This window comes from Chlorocebus sabaeus, chromosome 2, assembly GCF_047675955.1.
Source record: "Chlorocebus sabaeus isolate Y175 chromosome 2, mChlSab1.0.hap1, whole genome shotgun sequence".
Taxonomy (NCBI): Eukaryota; Metazoa; Chordata; class Mammalia; order Primates; family Cercopithecidae; genus Chlorocebus; species Chlorocebus sabaeus.
In genome coordinates, this window is record NC_132905.1 from 52,258,188 (window position 1) to 52,278,771 (window position 20,584).

The 20,584-nt window shown below is 37.0% G+C and overlaps 1 protein-coding gene across 9 annotated transcripts in view; it reads left to right on the forward strand.

The window, feature by feature from the left end:
• Positions 1-20,584, forward strand: part of TASP1 (taspase 1) — a 255,191-nt gene that overhangs the window by 73,971 nt on the left and 160,636 nt on the right. The window lies entirely within an intron of this gene.

Sequence of the window (20,584 nt, forward strand, 5' to 3'; positions counted from 1 at the left end):
TTCCAAGTTATTACAGGTATACTTAAATCTTTCTAACAGTTTAATGTATTATAAATTAATTAAAATTTTATAAAATTAAAAATTCAGCTTTCCATTTGTCCTTGCCTCATTTTAATTTCTGAATAGCTGCATTTGGCTCGTGGCTACTGTTTTGGTTCTTACAGCTCTATATAGTGATTCTTAACATGACTGTTTAGGGAGTAGAGTATAAGTATAAGAAAATATACATATTGTATTCAGATGTTTTTAGGGATAGAAAGAAGTTGAAAACTACAGCATTCTTGCCTGTGGCTTAGGGGTTCCTTAACACACAACTCATGATGGGTGTCCCAGGTCACATAGTCATTTGATGTACCTTAGTATTCATCAATATTCCTTATTGTTTAGTTCTTCTGTAATGGCTTACATACTGTTTTGTCCTTTGTGTCATGCTTTTATATGGTTTACTTATGTATAAATGCATAATTCATCATCTTTTGTAGTGATAGATACTTTCTTGCTGTGTTGCCACAAGACACTCAGTATGGTGCAAACCTTTTTAATTTTCTGCCTGCGAAGAGTAAGAATTTAGAAGGCAGATGAACAAATTAATAAGTAGATCTTGATATGATGGTGAATAGTCTATTTCTTGGGTTTCTGCATCGGATGGGATGTGCGAGTGAATGAATTTAGGACTTTTTTGCCTTTTTAAAAATTCATGATAGGCTGGGTGCAGTGGCTCATGCCTGCAATCCCAGTACTTTAGGAGGCTGAGGTGGGTGGATTACTAGAGCCCAGGAGTTGAGACCATCACGGGCAACAAGGAAAACCCCATCTGTACAAAAATTTAGCTGGATATGGTGGTGCATACCTGTACTCCCAGCTACTCGGGAGGCTGAGGTGGGAGAATCACCTGAGTCTGGGGAGTCAAGGCTGCAGTGAGCCATGATCGTGTTACCGTGCTCTAGCCTGGGTGATGGAGTAAGACCCTGTCTGGAAAAAAAAAAAATTGTAATAAAATTTGCATAGTGTAAATGATTTAATTGGTTTTATAAACATATATGCCCATGTAAACCATACACCTATCAAGTTATAGAATATTTCCAGTTCTTTTGTGCTTCTTTCCAGTTAGTCTCCAACTTATAGGCAGCCACTGTTCTGATTTTTATTACAATAAATGCTTTTTCTTGCTCTGAACGTTATATAAATGGAATCATACAGAATGTACTCTTTTCTGTTTGGCTTCTTTCACAAAAAACTTTTATTAGACTTTGTATTACTGATTTATTCTTTTTTATTACTGAGTAATATTTCCTAATATAAATACACATTAATTTGTTTATTCGTTTTCCTGTTGATGGACATTTGATTTTTTTTTTCCAGTTTTTTACTATTACGAATAAAGCTGCTGTGAAATTCTCATACCGTTCTTTTTGTGGAGATCAGGTTAGGATTTTTATGTATAGAAATTTCACTGCATCTCATAGAGAATATTTTCAGCTGAAATTATTCAAGTAGTTCATTTTTCCATTCAGGAAATGGTACTGAACTGGATAGTAAGAAAGTAATGGTGAGCAAGATGGAGGAAGCTCACACTCTAATGAGACCTTACCTTTTAGCAGAAGGAGACATATTAGCATATAATAAGATAGTTACTCTGGTAACTGTTATGAAGGAAAAAAAGAACAAAATGTTGTGATTTAGAGTAACTTGGATGTGACAGTCTGAATGAAGACTTTATTAAATAGAATGATCAATGGAGACCCTTCAGGAGGAGATAACATTTGAGGTGACATCTGAAAAATGAGTAGCTTTTATGAAGAGTCAGTGGAAGAGTGTTCTAGGCAGAATGAGCTGCATGTGCAGAGGCTCTGTGGGAGTTTTAGCATATTAGAGGAATGGAGAGGAGAGTCAGTGTACCCAAAGCAGTGAGCAAGGGGAGAATGGTATGGGATGAAGCTGGGGAAGTAGGTATGGGCTAGCTCCTTTAGGACCTGGTAGATCATGGCAAGGAGTTTGAATTTTATTCAAGAATAATGGCTAGCCATTGAAGAGTTTAAAGCAGGGAAACAGTGCGGTCTCATTCACATTTTGCAAAGTTCTTCCTGGGCTACTATGTGAAGAATCAGTCCAGGGGACAGGTAAGAATAGAAGTTGGGAGACTAGTTACAAAGTCATTACAGTTTGGAGATTATGGCACTTTGGACTGTAGGTGATAGGGATGGAGATAACGATAAGTGAATATATCCAGAAAATATTTTGAAGGTTTCTAGAAAGACAATATTGATGCCTTAGTTATTGGTAAGAAAGAGAGAGGAATTAAGCATTTTAGCTGAGCAGAGGATTTAAGGATTTTAGCTTAGCAGTTGGATATTTGCCATTTACTAATAGAGTAGAGCTGAGGAAATACGGCTTTCTGGTGGTAGAAGTAGGCAGTGGAAATCAGTAACTTTCTTAACCCATATCCAACTTAATGGGCTCAGACTGACCAGTGCTTTCCGTTTTCACCATAAAACCTATTATTTGATGCCAATAGCACCTTAAATATCCAAAGCTAATAGAATACATTTTGGTGTACCGTCCTCCTCTGTTCCTTTCATTTGAATTATATGCCACCAAGATCCTCGTTCTGCTCGCTGTTTTAATCATTGTTATTACATAATTCATTGTCTCATGTAAACTGATGAGTAATGAGTTTAAAAAGAGAGTTTGTTGGACAACTAAGAGAATTGTCTGAAAACTAACTTGGAAAAGCAGAGTTGTTTTATGAAAAATTGCTGTAGAATTAAATATGGGCATGCCTGTTATAAAAGGTTGAGAACAATAATAAAAATATAGAAGCATTCTGTATTTAGAATGCTTTGTTGATGTCTTTATGTTCTTGTTCTATTTAAAATAAAATGACACTTGAAATCATAGGACAATTCAGTGTGTTATAGTTTATGCAAGAAAGATGATTGGAGTATTTATTTGTGGACCCACATTAAAAGAAAAGGCTTTAGTCCTCTATGAAGAGATTGACAAATAGAATGACCCTTTGTGTTTTAAACAAAAATAATATGTGTAAGATATACATCTTTTTCTTCTTTTGAATGAGTCTCTGCTTCAGACTGAGAACTTTCAGCTGTTAAAAATTTTAACCAAACTTTTATCATACTGGATAAGGGGATTTCTGGTAAGCTTCCTGTGGCAGGCAGAAACATTAACTCTGGAGTTGGTTATCTGAGGCCTCCATGCACGTGGGTGGAAGCTCCTGTTTTATGGGCAGGTTGGGAGAGAGATACCCATTGGGAAATCATTGGCATCAAAAGGAATATCAACCAATGTCACTAGGTGAGATCACTAAAGAGTGAGAATAGACAGTGGTCTGAAAACTGAACCTTGGGCCAGTTTAATATGTCAAGGCTGGGAGGAGGAGGAGCCAGCAAAGGAGAAAGAAGGAGCAGCCAATGAGGCAGAGGCACAACCAGGAAGAGTGTCTAGGAAGCCAAGAGAGAAACATTTCAAAGAAAGTCATCACCTGGTCAAATGCTGCTGAGAAGACAGCTAAGAGCACAGATGACTGGACATTGGATTTGGCACCTGGAGACCGTTAATTGGGATAGGGACACTTTCTGTGACATAGTTGATTATAGACTGGTATGGAATGGGATGATTATGGAGAACAAGGATGGAGATAACTATTGAGAATTTTTGCCATGGAGTGATAAGAGAGAGATATGTGGGGTAAGAGATTCTACCATTGCCAGTTAATTTTGTGAATTAACTGTCAGTTGGTTAGTTCTGTGAATCCAGTGAGTAATTTAACATTTGAAGCCTCAGTTTTTTGTTTCTAAATGAAAATAGTGATATCCTGTTTCCTTAACAGGACTGTTATAAGGGACAGAAGTGATAATAGATGTTCAAGTGCTTTGTGATTATCATTGAGTGAGTCATAGACACCATAGTTTTTCCCATTGAGACTTTCATCTTTAAAGTCACTCAGCAAGAAACCTGCACCTGCGTTGGTTACCCTGGGTAGAATCTTGTAGTAGAAAAAGGGAGGATGGTGAGAGAGGCAAGTTATGGGGAGAGATGTAAGTTGTGGTGAGTGGAGAGACTGGAAGTTTGTTAATGTTTTAGGGATATGACAGGAAGGGACAAATCACTGTTTTCTAAATTGACTTATGTTCATTTGTTTCTCCCTGTCCTGTATGTATAGTTTTAGTGTAATATTGGTTAGTAAGCATGTGGACTAAGGCTCACTACTATAGTTTGTTGTGGCTACATAAAAGCAGCTATGAGTTGGATATATAAATATAATAAAGGCTACATAAAAGCAGCTATGAGTTGGATATATAAATGTAATAAAAGGAGTAGAGTTTTTGGTAATGTTCCTAATGTTTACATTTTTGATACTCATTTTTGAAGGAGATTAACACTGAAGGAGATGTATTTCTTCTCTTTTTTTTTTTCTGAGATGGACTCTTGCTCTTGTCTAGGCTGTAGTACGATGGCACAATCTCGGCTCACTGCAACTTCTGCCTCCCTGGTTCACGCCATTCTCCTGCTTCAGCCTTCCTGAGTAGCTGGGATTACAGGCATGCACCACCCCGCCTGAGTAATTTTGTATTTTTAGTAGAGACGGGGTTTCTCCATGTTGGTTAGTCAGGCTGGTCTCAAACTTCTGACCTCAGGTGATCCACCCACCTCGGCCTCCCAAAGTGCTGAGATTACAGGCATGAGCCACTGTGCCCGGCCAGAGATACACTTCTTAAAAGAAGTATATAGTAGGTCAGTACAGACATATCTCATCTTACTGTGCTTTGCTCTCTTGCACTTTGCAGATATTGTGTTTTTTTTTTTTTTTTTTTAACAAATTGAAGGTTTGTGGTAATCCTATTTTGAGCAAGTCTATTGCTATAATTTTCCCAACACCATGTGCTCACTTCATGTCTCTGTCACAATTTGGTAATTCTTGCAGTATTTCAAACTTTTTCATTATTATATCTGTTATGATCTGTAGTCGGTGATTGTTGATGTTACTATTGCAATTGTTTTAAGGCTCCAGGAGCTGCACCCATATAAAATGGTGAACTTAATCAATAAATGTGTGTTATCTGACTGCTCTCCCGACTGACCAGTCTCCTGTCTCTCTCCCTCTCCTCAAACTTCCATATTCCCTGAGACACAACTGTATTGAAATTAGGTCAGTTAGTAACCCTACAATGACCTCTAAGTGTTCATGTGGAAGGGAGAGTCACATATCTCTCACTTTAAATCTATAATAGAAATGATTAAGCTTAATAAGGAAGGCACGCTGAAAGCCAAGATAGGCCAAAAGCCGGGCCTCTTCTGCCAAAAAATCAGCCAATTGTGAATGTAAAGGAAAAGTTCCCAAAGGAAATTGAAAATGCCACTCCAGTGAACACGTGTGAAAAGAAGGCAAAACAGCCGTATTGCTGATAATAGAGAAATTTTTAGTGGTCTGGGTGGATCACCAGTCACAACATTCCGGTAAGCCAAAGTCTAATCCAGAGCAAGGCTGTAACTCTCTTCACTTCTGTTAAGGCTGACAGATGTGAGGAAGCTGCAGAAGAAAAGTTTGAAGCTAGCAGAGGTTGGCTCATGGGGTTTAAGAAGCCATCTCCCTAACATGAAAGTGCAAGGTGAAGGAGCAGGTGCTAATGGGGAAGCTGTAGCAAGTTATCCAGAAAATCTAGCCAAGATTACTGATGAAGGTGGCTACACTAAACAACAAACAGATGATTTATGCAGGCAAAGCAGCCTTCTATTGGAAGAAGATACCCTCTAGGACTTTCAGAGGGAAGAATTCAGTGCCTGGCTTCAAAGCTTCCAAGAACAGGCTGACTCTCTTGTTAGAGGCAAATGCAGCTGGTGACTTTCAACTGAAGCCAGTACTCATTTACCATTCCAATAGTCCTTGGGCCCTTAAGAATTATGCTAAATCTACTCCTCCTGTGTTCTGTAAGTGGAACAAGAAAGCCTGGATGACAGCATGTCTGTTTATAGCATAGTTTACTGAATATTTTAATTCCACTGTTTAGATGTACTGCTCAGAAGATTCCTTTTAAAATATTATTGCTCATTGACAATGCACCTTGTCACCCAAGATCTCTGTTGTTTTCATGCCTGCTAACACAGCCCATGAATCAAGGGGTGATTTCGATTTTCAAGTCTTAATTGCTTACGAGAGACATTTTTTAAGGCTAAGGCTGCCATAGATAGTGATTCCGCTGATGGTTCTGGGCAAGGTAAATTGAAAACCTTTTGGAAAGGACTCACTATTCTAGATGCCATTACGTATATTCATGATTCATGGGAGAAAGTAAAAATATCAACATTCATAGGCATTTGGAAGAAATGGATTCCAAGCCTCATGGATGACTTTGAGGGATTCAGTACTTCAGTGGAGGCAGTCGCTGAGGATGTGGTGGAAATAGCAAGAGAACTAGAATTAGAAGTAGAGCCTGAAGATGTGGCTTAAATTGCTACAATCTCATGATAGAACTTTACAGGTAAGGAGTTGCTTCTTGTGGATAAATAAAAAGAGTGATTTATTGAGATGGAATCTACTCTTGATGAAGATGCTGAATGCATTGTTGAAATGAGAAAGGATTTAGAATTTTTTTTTTTTAAGAGGGAGTTTCACTCTGTCGCTTAGGCTGGAGTGCAGTGGCCATGATCTTGGCTCACTGCAACCTCTGCCTCACAGGTTCAAGCGATTTTCCTGCCCCAGCCTCCTGAGCAGCTGAGACTACAGGCACCTGCCACCACACCTGGCTAATTTTTGTATTCTTAGTAGAGGTGGGGTTTCACCATGTTGGCCAGGCTAGTCTGGAACTCCTGACCTCAGGTGATCCACTCACCTTGGTCTCCCAAAGTGCTGGGATTACAGGCATGAGCCACCGTGCCCAGCTGGGATTTGGAATATTCAGTAAGCTTATTGATAAAGCAATGGTGGAGTTTGAGAGCTGAATCCAGTTTTGAAAGAAGTTTTATGGGTAAAATGCTGTCGAGTAGTATCATGTACTAAAGGGAAGTCTTTGGTGAAAGGAAGGGTCATTCAATGTGATGAGCTTCATTATTAGTTTGTTTCAAGAAATTGCCACAGTCACCTCATCTTTCAGCAACTGCTGCCCTGATTAGTCAGCAGCCATCAACATTGAGGCAAGGCCCTCCACCAGCAAAAAGATTATGAATTGCTTGCTAAAGGTTCAGATGACTGGTAACATTTTTTAGCAATAAAGTATTTTAAAGTTAAGGTATGCATATTGTTTTTTTAAACATAATGCTATTATACACTGAATAGACTACAGTAAAGTGTAAACATAACTTTTATGTGCACTCAGAAACCAAAATATTTGTTTGACTGACTTTATTGTAATATTCGCTCTATTGTGGTGGTCTGGAACCAAACCTGCAATATTTCCAAGATATGCCTGTAATTTAAAGTGTGAAAAAAAACTAGATAAATTTAGAATTTTTTTTATTGCATTGATCTTTCTTGTTTTTTTTCTTTTTTTCTTTTAAAGTAATTGTACAAACATTATCACAGTACAAGTAGAAATACAAATTAAAGCAGGAAGAATTTATTCTGCTTGGTATTCTACCTCTATAAATTAGAGCACTCTTGTTTTCTTTAGTCTTTGACGATTTATCCTTACATTTGATTAGTTTAAGAATTATTGATCCATGGAATGCTTTTGGCTGCAAACAATGGAAAACCTGACTGTGGTTTAAGAAATGCATATTTGTCCCCTTGCTCTCTGGCCCTTAGCCACATAGTAATACGTTTGGAGGTGGTTGGTTGCTGGCATTAGTTTAGGTTTCTAACGATGCTAGGGCCAACATATCTGGTATTCTCTTGGGCCTTTTTCTTATACCTTTTGCCTCATGGATGTGATATGGCTCCTGAAATTTTAGATGTCACATCTGCATTCAAGGTGAGAGTAAGGTGGGATGGCAAAGGGAGTATAGCCAGATGTATGTTCCTTTTTTATCTGGGATACAAAATTTTTCTGGAATCTCCCTCAATAAACTTCTCCTTAGTTGAGAAGAGGGCAGAATTCAGTCACTTGGCTCAAAGGAGCCTAGGAAATTAAGTGAGTTGTTATAATTACCATCTCATAGTTCATGGCTTGAGGATAGACACATTGCCTTCCCAAACAAAATAGCAGTTTTATTACCAATGGTAGTGGCTATTTGGTAGGTAATTTACAGTGTATAGCATTAATGGAGATAGGTTTTTATAATCTCCTTCCCCACAATTAACATATCCCTTGTTACTACAAAGGAATATTAAGCTAAATAGCTAGTCTATACATAAATTGAATAAAAGCATATTTTATCTCTACTTTTAGGATACATAGATTTTAAGATAAAATATTTTAAAATGAGGAACATAAATTCTTAGTTATTATCCATTCTTGGTAATTGGCATCTTTGTTTCATCCTTGCTTGTTTTTTTGTTATTTAGAGGGAAGACATGGTGGAGAAGGAAAAGATGACTATTTAGAGTAGTATTATATTGTGAAATAAGAATAGTAGTCCTTAAGTTCTGTTCCCCTTCACTCTCTGGGTAGACCTATCTCTTCTGGATTTTTCTTTTATCTCTTTCTTATTTTTATAATATACAGACAGTCCATACTTTGCATGGTAGGGCTGGACCATAAAATGACCATGCAAGCTGAATCGTGCAGAGCGGTCTTAATCGCGTAAATTTAGCTTGTTCCAAGACCTTTAAATATTATTGCCAAAACATTAAAAACTCTTGGCTGAGTACAGTGACTCACACCTGTCATCCCAGTGCTTTGGGAGACCGAGGCAAGAGGATCACTTGAGGCTAGAGTTTCGAGACCAGCTTGGATAACATAGCAAGACCCTGTCTCTCTTTATATAAATACAAAAGAAAAACTAGCGGGCATGGTGGCATGCACCTGTAGTCCCCGTTACTCAGGATGCTGAGGTGGGAGGATGGCTTGAGCCCAGGAGTTTGAAGTTACAGTGAGCCATGATCATGCTACTGTACTCCAGCCTGGGCAGCAGAGTGAGACTCTGTCTCAAAAAGAGGAAAGAAGAAAAACGGAAGGAAAAACCCAGAAAACTCTTTTACTGTTGGTTATAAATGTGTATGGAAACAGAAAAAAATAAAACCAATATTTAGTACACTAAAGCATTTAGAAACATTAACAGTGTTTTATTTAGGATAAAAATTTAGAATTTGAACAGTGCTTGCCTCCTCAGCATGTAACTTATGATATCACATGAGCATCTTTTCTATGTAGTGGTGAATTTTCATACTCCTTTCTAATTTTGGATCAGCCTTCAACATTTTACCCTTTGCTCTTTCAGTGTCACCACGTAGCTGCCAGTCTTCCTTTAGCGTGAAATTTTTGCTAATGTCACTTCCTCTGGGACATCTTCATCCTTTTTGTCACAACTCCACTCCTTGATAAGATCCTCTTTCATTAAGTTCCTCTGTCTGTATATCTAGAGCCGTAATGGCAGCAGTGTCATACATTCCCGTGGTCACTTATTTATTGTATAACTTCATTTATCTTGCGTTTGAATTTCACTTCCAGCGGTATCACTTTGTTTTTTGTTTTGTTTTGTTTTGTTTTTGCTTCACTGTCTTATGTAGATTCATCACTTAGAGACAGAGAGGCAGCATTTCCACTTGCTGTCTATGCACAGTGACACATCACTGACAGACTTTCAAAGAATGTCATGATTGGTCACTGATGGTGATGTGCATCACTGATGTTTGCAGCAGTTTGTGAACCCAGGAGATGGCGGGGAGTTTATATTTCAGGGGGAGTTTATATTTCATGCCATTACTCAGAGTTAATATACCATGGTAATTGAAATTTGAACCATGTTGTCGAGGAACTGGTGTGATTTAAATAAACTCTGGTAATTGAAATTTATATATATTAGGCAAAGCAAGGACTATTTTTCTGTCAAGTAACCCGGACTGTTTGTCCTGTGATGTTTCCTTCAATCTGAGTTTTGCTCATTGTATATACACAGTGCAGTTCAGCATGTTCCTGTATCTTCCATAATTTCTGCAAATCGACATCTGGATCTCCCCTTACAAAATTGCCATGGCATCTCATTGTTGGAGTACTTATCAGTAAGTTCATGTTGTGTATGTGATGAAGTGATTACCTGTTTTAAATTTATTGTTTGCTTTGTTTTGACACAAAAAGAAAAGAGTAGTTGTATTGTTTACTAATCTTTATTATATTTGGAAGAGGAAACCTTGCTTTTGGAATGAAGTGTTTAATTCATTAACTCATTGGCCATTTGCTGTACTTGGCTTCTGCTACAGAACTGACTGAATTGCTACATGACTGAGAGTTTCTTGCTAGAAGAGGAGACCCTCGTATTGGGAAAACAAACTGAGTGAATGCATGGCATGATCTAGATTTCATAAATATCAGTTTCAAACAGCCAGGCCTGGATATGACTGGAAAGGACTCTTAGAGGATTAAAAGAGGTTGGGGGTATTGTTTGATCTCAACATTTTTGATGTTTCAAGCCTTTTCTTTTTCTTTCTCTTCATTTTTCACAAGCATATTGTTGAAATAGTTTCCATCTCTTTTTCTTTAATAACAGATTTTACAGTTGAATGTACATAATTATTTGCTTCCTCCCATGACTTTTACAAAGTAATTTAAGTTTTTAATGAATTTCATTGGTGTTTAGCAGTACTTACATGAGATGGTGAAATGAAGTTAATCAGACATTTTCCATTGTGTGAATAAATATCTTTCATTCTTTGATTTTCAGAAAATTTTGCAATGCTTTTGGTGCTCTCATACAATGTTGTGTATTCAAAACCACTCGAAAGAGATGCTACAACTTTTAATTTTGTGTTCTTTAGCCACCACATAGGGACATCAAATTGGCCACATGTTTTGGAAAGGAAATGTTGGGCCTTGCTTTGTACCCTTCATATAAATATATTCTATTCTTTTGAAGTATATTGTGGGTAACATTTTTCCCACCATCTTGAAATTATTATGTAAATGCTTAACTGTATCATACTAAATCATTTTAGTTTTTGGGTGAGAGGTAGGCTAAGACCAAAGAAAGTAACTGCACAAAAAACAACATGTTTTCCTCAGATTGTTCCATTTGAACTTGTGTACGTGTCTGTACTTGCTAGAAGAGGAGACCCTCACACTGGAAAAACAAACTGAGTGAATGCATGGCATAATCTAGATATCATAAATATGAGTTTCAAACAGCCAGCCCTGGATATGACTGGAAGGGACTCTTAGAGGATTAAGAGTGCAGGGAAAGGAGTAATTAGTCTTCTCTAGAAATTGGCTTTGCATGGTCTGGAGTTTTGTCATATTGCTCAAAAAGTTGATTAGTACATGAATATGTGAGTAAACCGAAGTAGGAAACTTCTTTGACTTGTCTTTTACATAAAGAAATATACTTCATGTGTTTTTTTAAAATAAAACCGAAAACTCATTCTGTGAAATGATTGTCTTGTATTTGAAATTATTTTTTTTTAGTTGTAGGTAATATACTGAAAATTACATTTGCCTCACATAAGACTGTTTTGATTACTGGATGAGCCTAACAGATTTTACATGTAAATCAGTAGATAGGTCAGTAACTTAATTAATGTATTATTGGATCAACCCCATCCCATGCATTTATTTAGGTTACAAAGCCTGATGATTGGCATTTGTTTTCAGTATAACTTGATGAGGATTTTCTAAATGTTTATCACTTGTAGTACTTTATGCCAATCATCAATATCTGAGTTTAAAACTTTCGACCTTTGATGGCTGGACAATTTGCAGTCTCTCTCTCTCTCTCTCTCTCTCTCTCTGTGTGTGTGTGTGTGTATTCCTGATTTAGGAAAAGCTTCTAATTTATCATATAAAGATTCATTACCTGGTAGATTGAGTTTCGTCCCAGGTCTTCCTTAAATCCACACCAAGCTATACCTTAAATCTATGTGAAGTCTTAAAGTTATAAGTAAGATGAAATTGACGCAAGAAGGCAATGTTAACAAATCTTAACTACTGTTTTTATTTTGTAATGGAAGTAACCTGTGGTTTGTCAGGATATTTGTAAGTTGACATCAGATATTGTCAGCCTTGTAAATCCTTCCTAAATTTTGAGTGTTTAATAGCTCTGTAGAGACTTTAAATTTCTAGTATTTAACGGAATCAATGGAAAGGGAAAAAGGGAACATTTCTTACGTTATCATTGGTATAGTCCCAGCTGATGATGTTTATAGTATCAAATCACCACCTTGTAGCTTTCCTAACAGGAAATACCTTCAGTGAATGGAATCTCACTGGGACTACAGATAGAAGCCTTTATATCTGGGAATTGGCTTAGATTCTGGTGTTAAGAACATCAGATTCTAAGTTTAAATATGTCTCCATGTGATATCGTATGATATCACCATACACCAATGACCTGATTTGACCTATCAAATGTGATACTGACACATGTATAGCTAATAAGACAGCAGAATAAACCAGTGCATTAAGAAAACCAAATGCATGTACACACACACACACACACACACCAATTACAAAGATATTTTAAGATCACAAGACAAGAAAGAACCAGTGCTTAATTAGGTTGATGGAAAACTGTAACTTTTTAACGGCTTGGTTCAGCTGTCTCTTCTCTAATCAGCCTAGAATATTTTAAATACGTAGGTCCCAGGAACTATTTGAAATTCAAGACTTGAGACTGGAATTACTTGAGGAGTGGAGGGAATAGGGTAAGGTGAGAGACGGTGTATAAAGGGTCAAGAGTTGTATCTAGGTCCACCATAAGCCAGTCCAGAGACTTTGGGCAAACGTGGAACCTCTCTAGACTTTAGTTTCCTCAGCAGTAAAGTCAGCATGTTGAACTAGGTAATTACCATGGTCTTTTTTAGCTTGATAATACTCTAATACATATTCATTGTCAACGTGGAGTATGTCCAAACTCCCTTGATTCTCTTTTAACTAATTCTTTATTCTAGTGGATCCTAAACCTGGCTGACCATTAGATTCACTTGGGGACTTTTAAAACTACAGATTCTTAGGCTCTGCTCTAAACATACCAAATCATAATCTGCAGGAATCGGTAAGCTGTTGGGCCAGCATTTGAGATCATTGCTTGTTCTTCCTAATATGTCACAGTGGGCTTAGAAAAGCACCCATTGCTTAAACCAACATGGAACATTTTAGATGAAGTGGGATTATATGATTGAATTCAGTTAGTGACTTCATGTCCAGCGTCATTCAGTTAGCTTGCCTCCAGGTAGTCTAGAACTCCCTTCTATGAGTTACAGCTCTTCCTCTTTGCTTCCAGGATTTGCCTCAGGGTCACTTTCATTGTTCACAGTCAAGCCTTCACCAAGCAGCCAATTCTCTCAAGTCAGGCTCCTTGCTCTTATGTTCCCCTGCCCACCAGAGCGGCTAACACATTAGCAGCTATTTAATGAAGGTTTGTTTGAATGGATGAATCTGTATGTATTTTTCCATTTCCTTTTTTTGTGTCCCAACCTGTTCCAGTTGCCTGTTTTCCCCTGCCTATTACACACTTTTCACTTGTTTGACCCATCACAGTCTAACTCAGCATGTTTAAAATCATGCTTCACTCACTCTTCTGGATGATTGCAATAGCTTCCTGCCTATCTGCCCACAACTGCCTTGCCCTTTCGGTCATTTCTCTACCCAGCATTCTTGGAGTCTTCTAAAAGTACAGTTTGATTTTGTCATGCTCCTACTTGAACCCTTGATTCGCTTCCAGCTGCTCTTAAGAATAAAGTATAGGCTTCCCAACAGAGCCCCAGGACCCTATGGGAGCAGACATGGCTGTCTCTCTTTCCAATCTTTTGCCATCTCACTCTGGGTCACATTGTCAAGATTCTTTCTGTGTCAAGGTCTTCACACCTGTGATTCCAGATCCAGGGAATGTTGCCTGTCTCCTTCCCTCTTCTCTCTCTTTAAGGTATTGTGCTGCTCCAATTGTCTCTCTGTCGTTATTAGTGTGGTTATTTGATGTCTTTATCTTCCAGTAGAATGAGGTTCCAGGAGGACAGTTATTATATCTTATTTACCATTGTTTCTCAGCTTGACATATAATAAATGCTCAATAAACATTTAGTGAATACATGCACTACTGTTATTTTTCTTGTTGCTTTTTAGTAGATTTACCACCAATAAACCTTTGTCTTTTCACCCTCAATGGCTGGACTGTTGCAGTATCTTCATGCCTGGCTTCTTTGCCTCTAGTCCTGCTCCATTCCATTTTTAATTCTGTGTGCTATTGGAAGATACATTTCCTAAAAATACTTGCATTGGTTTTTGTCTCTCTCCTGGAAGAAACTTTAATAGAATCTTTACTCTGTGGGTTAAAACCTAAACTTTTAAGCTGAATTTTATAAACCCTCTTGAAACCTAGCTACAAGCTACTTTTCCATTATTTTCCTTCTGGAATTATCTTTTTTTCTCACCAAATATATTTCTCTTTTCAGTTTTATTTCTAAGTTTTTGTTCATATTTCTTCCCTTAATGGGATAAGCAATAATTAATAATGGAATATTAGCTACTTCTTTGCTCCCCGAAAATTCTAATTAAACTCTTCCTTTATGGGCCAGCTCTAATACCATGCAGATCAGATTTCTTTCTTCTGCTTGGTGCAGATGATAGGTACTTAATAAATGTTAATTGAACTGAATTATCTGATTTACACATTTGCCATTTTGAGGTTGGCGTATGTGGTTATTTTGTTTGTGTAGGTCCATAGAAGCATGAGCATTTTGTTACTTTATCCTTATCACAGTCCCTAGAAATAATGCCTTTACTCAGTTGACATTACTAATTTAAGCATCTACAGCTGATGATTTGAATATTAATTTTGAAAGAGAAAATCCATATAAGGATATTTCCTCTTAATAGTAAATTTTGCAGTCTTTCAATAGGTTTAAAATCTATTATTTAAGGGCTTCAAACATACATTAGTCTAAAAACTATGCTTGTTTTAATAAGCTTGTGTTTGGAGAAATAAAGAAAAGGGATAGGTTATCTGAAGTATTACCAAATAATATTATTATTCTTACTCAACATTATAGAGATGTAAGATAATATGTAAGTAAGGGAGGGAAATGAGTGTTTAAAAATAATAACCTTGAAACAGCCCACAATCTCCACTGGCCATTCCAAAGAGGTGAGTCAGGAAGTGCCCACAAGGGGGCGTGCTCATCTAGAGAAACTTGACCAAGTGCCTTTCCTGTTAACGCAGGTAAAAACTGCCTGTTTACAAGTGAGCTTCTAGACCATGTCTTCCCGCCACCGCCAGGAAAAAGAATGGACCCTCATCACAACAAGAATTCCTATCCGTTTTGTAGCACATGTTTATTTTGGATGTGTGATTTTCCAAGGGAGCTAGAAGTCTTACAGAATGGAAGTATGAATTGCCTTGTGAGCTCAGACAAGTTTATGAAGCTTGTGATTGTGCCTTTTTTTGGCTGTGCTAAGAGCATTTTTATTTTGTAAGCATTGTCGTCTTTTCTGTGAAGAAGGGTTAAGGTTTGTGAAATATCCTTTTTGGATTATTAGCCCAAGAAATAGGCAGTGCTCTCTTTTCACTGCTTCATCAGTTTGTGTAGCTTGAGGAACTGCCAGCTAGTCATTTGGAGAAGTGCATGGGCTTTGGTGTTTTTTCCACCAGAAGTCATGGCTTCTTGCAGTCTTTATTTTTGCTTTTCCAGTCCTCTTTTTTTTTTTTTTTTTTTTTAACCTTTGGCCTCAACATTATCACCAACAAACATTTATTGAATGCTATTTATGTACAGGCTTTTAAATAGATCTTAGAGAATGAATAGAGGATACGGCACCTAGACCCTGCCCTTTATGTATTTGATCCAAAGGAGTTAAACAATAAAAAGAAATCATGCCATTTGGTATGTGTTAGAAGAACAAAATCATCAGTGAGAGCCACAGGAATTAACTGGATAGAGAAATCACTCTAAGCTCTGCTAAGTTTCACATGGCAGCCTTAATGGAATTGGAGGAATTTAAGCTGGATGTTGGATAAAGGGTCAGACTTACATTTCTGGGTTGAAAGACAGATAAAAGTCCTGGGTTCAGAGGCCTGCGAATGGATGAGTTTGGTTGCATTTCAAACTCAGATGCCAAGGGTGCCAGGCAGGTAGGCAGCCTAAATATGTGAGACAGATCTAGAGAGGTGGACAAGTAGAAGAGAGTGGGGCTGACTGGCCATGTGTGTGTTCCATTGTAAGGTATTTAAAAAAAAAATGTGTAACACCAAACTACACTTTGCTAGTCAAACCAAACGCTGGTTTTGGCAGCTTGTAATTCCTGGTGGGGGAATGTCAGTTGATAAAGTTAAACTCTCTGCAGAATTTAGCAAAGTAAAATAGGCCATACAGGAATTATAACCATAGCTAGAGTCCCCCTGGACATTTGCTACTTTTATTTGTGTTATTGTACTTCTGACCAAATGAGGGGAATATTTTGAAATATGTATGAATGGCCCATCCTCGTGGCTATTTGAACTAAACCAGGCTTTTGGTTATTCAGAGTCTCTGAAAGTATCACTGAGATTAATTTGAATGACATTCGATTTTCTAGGATATGGCACCATCACAATTTAGGTTATATTTTATATCCTAGAATATACTTAACTCCTTTCCTACTCTCTCAATTATTTTTACTTTCTAATAAGATCTATTGAGGAACAAAGGGATAAAGAGTATAATAGATACTTTTTCTTTCTTTTTGCTTTTCAATATGCTGATCTTTAATTGGTATGTATTTATGATTTTGAATATCAGTTTCTATTTTCAGGAGTGTATTCATAATTATGTGGCCATTTGGTGATATGCATAGATATGCTGTACTTAAAAAATTTCATGTTAAATAAAGTAACTTATTACTATATTAAGTCAATGTTAAATATTGTTCTTCAGTCTGGAAAGGGTTGAATTTAAATCCAAGTTAAGTGGTCCGTCCCAATTGTTATGGTGTTTCATTGGCAGGAATAGAATCCAGATTGTCCATGCTACCTTCCAATCTTTTATCTGTTATTCCCCACTTCTTTAAGACTCTGTTTAAAGGCTGGCAGAGCTCTTGTATTTAAAAGGGAAAGTGTAATTTTATCTAGAGAAGATAAATATGTACCCTAAAATGAAAGAAAGACCAGAGGTCCAGACCATAGCCAGGTATTTTTCGAAAGAGCCAAATTGGACAACTAAATTGGAAAAGGTTGCCTGCATTTATAAAGGAGATTTTCTTGCTATTTATTAATAATTAGCAAGGTCTTAGCTTGTCTAGCTTTGTATTTTTAAATCTGCCCAGTAATGAATTCATATCCTATTAGTCAGTATGTTAGTAGCATGTTGTGTTGTTTCTGTCTTTGAAGTATTAATGCTATGATACACATGCCTTTATGAAGTAAAACAACCAAATAATCTTGGTTCTCTTCTTCTCTCTTGAATATATTTCCCAGACAGTGGTGACTGATTACAGTGAAGGATGAGCAGCTCTCCAGTGGGAGAAACAAAGTTAGAGCTAAAGCGTAGTATGGGCATTGCTTATTCTCACTTTTAGGAAATCAAGAAAGTTTGGAGTAAAATAGAACTGAATTAGTAAAAAATAAGAAAAGTGTGATCCAGTACCAAATGACCTAATAGGATGGGAGGGCAGTAAAGAATTGTTACAAAAAGGAAACACTGAATATAGGAATATGGGACCAATATCAAGAAATATAATTTTTTTATAGATAAAGTGAGAGGCTTAATGTTTGATGGTTTTAGTCTTAGAAGTTTGTTTTGAACAGTAGACTAAAGGGCACACAAATCTTCCCAAAATAAGGACTACTCCCATATTATGAGAAATGGGTGTGGATTTCGGTTTGGTTATTATGGGGACTAGCCAAATATTTCATTACAGTTGTTTAAGGATGTGCTTTTGGGAACAAACTCATGTAAGAGTGATGTGCAAAAACGTTACATTTAGGGAAGATCTAAATATGAAATAATCAGAAATGTGAGGTAATAGAAAACTGCTTTAGTTAAGCTAAGTTTGGATCACATGTCCAATTGAGCAAGATGCAATTTCAGAGGGTACAAAGTTTGAGTTATTGATGAGATTCAATTAAAGAATATTAATTTTATGATACTTTGTTGCTTATAGATGCATGAGGGGCAAGATAAGCCAACAAAGATCCTGCATGGTCTTCTTGTATTGGGGAGAAGTATGTGTATTAGAGGCTGAAAGTTGCAAGGGCCTCCTGTTTGGTCAGGAGGTGATTCAAGAAATCTTTGTTTTTGAGACGAAGTCTCGCTGGGTCACCCAGGATGGAGTGCAGTGGCGCAATCTCGGCTCACTGTAGCCTCCGTCTCTGAGGTTCAGGCTATTCTCTTGCTTCAGCCCCCTGAGTAGCTGGGACTACAGGCGTATGCCATTGTGCCTGGCTAATTTTTTTATATTTTTAGTAGAGATGGGGTTTCTCCATGTTGACCAGGCTGATCTTGAACTCCTGACCTCAAGTGATCTGCCTGCCTTGGTCTCCCAAAGTGTAGGGATTATAGGCGTGAGCCACTGCGGCTGGCCAAGAAATCTTTTTCTGGAATTATTTGAGCCTGTATCACTTGAAGATGTGTAGTACTTGAATGGTGGTGTGGGTGGGGTGGGGATGAGGGTAGGGGTGGAAAGTGACATTTGCACTGTATGAAGTGCAAGTGAGGCAGAGATGACAGTGTCTGTTATTACTTGGGAGAGACGAGGCTAGTGTTGGAGGACAAGGCAGGAGGGATGGGCTTTTGCTGAGATTTAGGTGATACACAGAGAAAGTGACTGCCAATCAGATTGAATTCATTCAAGTCTTTTTTCACAGAACCAACTTTGCCTTTTTTTGGTCTCTTTATTTAAAGTTTATAACTATCTCTTTCATTGATTTTTCATTTTTTCTTTGTTGTTGTTGTTTTTTCCGCCTCTTTTCTTTGTGTTTGTCTTGTTCTCTTTCTAATTTCTTTTGTTGGATAGTTAGCTTATTACTTTTATCTTCTTTTCTGATGTTAAAATTTTGGACATAAGTTTCCCTCTCTGTACTACTTTTACTGTATCCCACAATTTTTGAAATGCTATATTTTTGTTATTCATTATTAAGTATTTTTGTTCCCATATTGATTTATTTGATCCATAAATTATTTAGAAGAGTTTTTTAATCTTTTAATTTCCAAATTTTATCTACTGTTGTCTCCTAAGTTAATTGTATTATAGTCAGAGAGTATATTCTGTTTGATATTGTTTTTTGAAATTTGTTAATGATTTAGTTTATGATTTAATATGCGATCAGTTTGTGCCTAAAAAGAAACTTTCTTTTCTAATATTGGGTACAGAGATCTGTCAGTGCTATCAAATCAAGCTTTTTAATATGCTATTCACATCCATTTCTTACTGATTTTTCCTGCTTGACCTCTTCATAACTGAGAGAAATGTGTTAAAATATCTCATTGTGGAGTATGATTTGTTGCTTTCTCTGTTTTTACTTTACATAAATTTGAGGCTTTTAAAAAATACATACAAATTTAGAATTATTATATTTCCTTGGTGACTCCAAGCTTTCAACATTTATCATGTAAAGCCCTGTATCTCTATTAATGCTTTCTGTCTTAACACTTATTTTGTGTGATGTTAACATAGTTTCATTGTTTGGATTGATATGTGCTTGGCATATCAGTTTTTTCTTCCCCATCCTTTTACTTTTGACTTTTCCATATACTTATGCTTTAGGTTTATCTTTCATAAATAACATCTAGCCAGATTTTAAAATCCAATCTGACATTCAATAAGACCTTATTATTTTTACAGAATTTTTTTTTTTTTTTTGGAGACTGAGTCTCGCTTTGTCGCCTAGGCTAGAGGGCAGTGGCACGATCTCGGCTCACTGCAACCTTTGTTTCCCGGGTTCAAGCAATTCTCCTGCCTCAGGCTCCCGAGTAGCTGGGACTATAGGCACACGCCACCATGCCCGGCTAATGTTTTGTATTTTTAGTTGAGACAGGGTTTCACTGTGTGTTTTAATTTATATGCAGGTTTGCCATTGTATTTCCTTACCCATTTCTTGTTGCGTGTCTGCTTGTCCTCCTTCATTTATTTCCCTTCTTCTTGAAATATATCATTTATTTATTTATTCATCGATTCAACAAGTGTTTACTGAATGCCTAAGAGGTGTCAAGTGCTTTTCTGGGTGCTTGGCATATGTTAGTGAATAAAATATGCAAAGGTTCCTGCCTTCATGAAGCCTATCATCTTGTCAGAAAGATAGGTAATTTAAATGATATGAGCATTATATCATTTTAGAAGGTGACGAGATGTTATGGAAAAAATATAGAGAAAGGAGAGTAGGTGTGCTTGTGTGTGGATGGTAGGGAGGATGCAGAAGGAGGACAGGTTGTAGTGTTAAGTAGAATGCCTCTTACAAACTTTATTAAATGCAGTCCTCCTGGCAGTGAACTCATTGGATTTATTTATATATTTATAAATGTCTTTAATTTTGTTCCTAAAAGGCAGTTTTGTTGAATACCATTTCTAAGTTTATA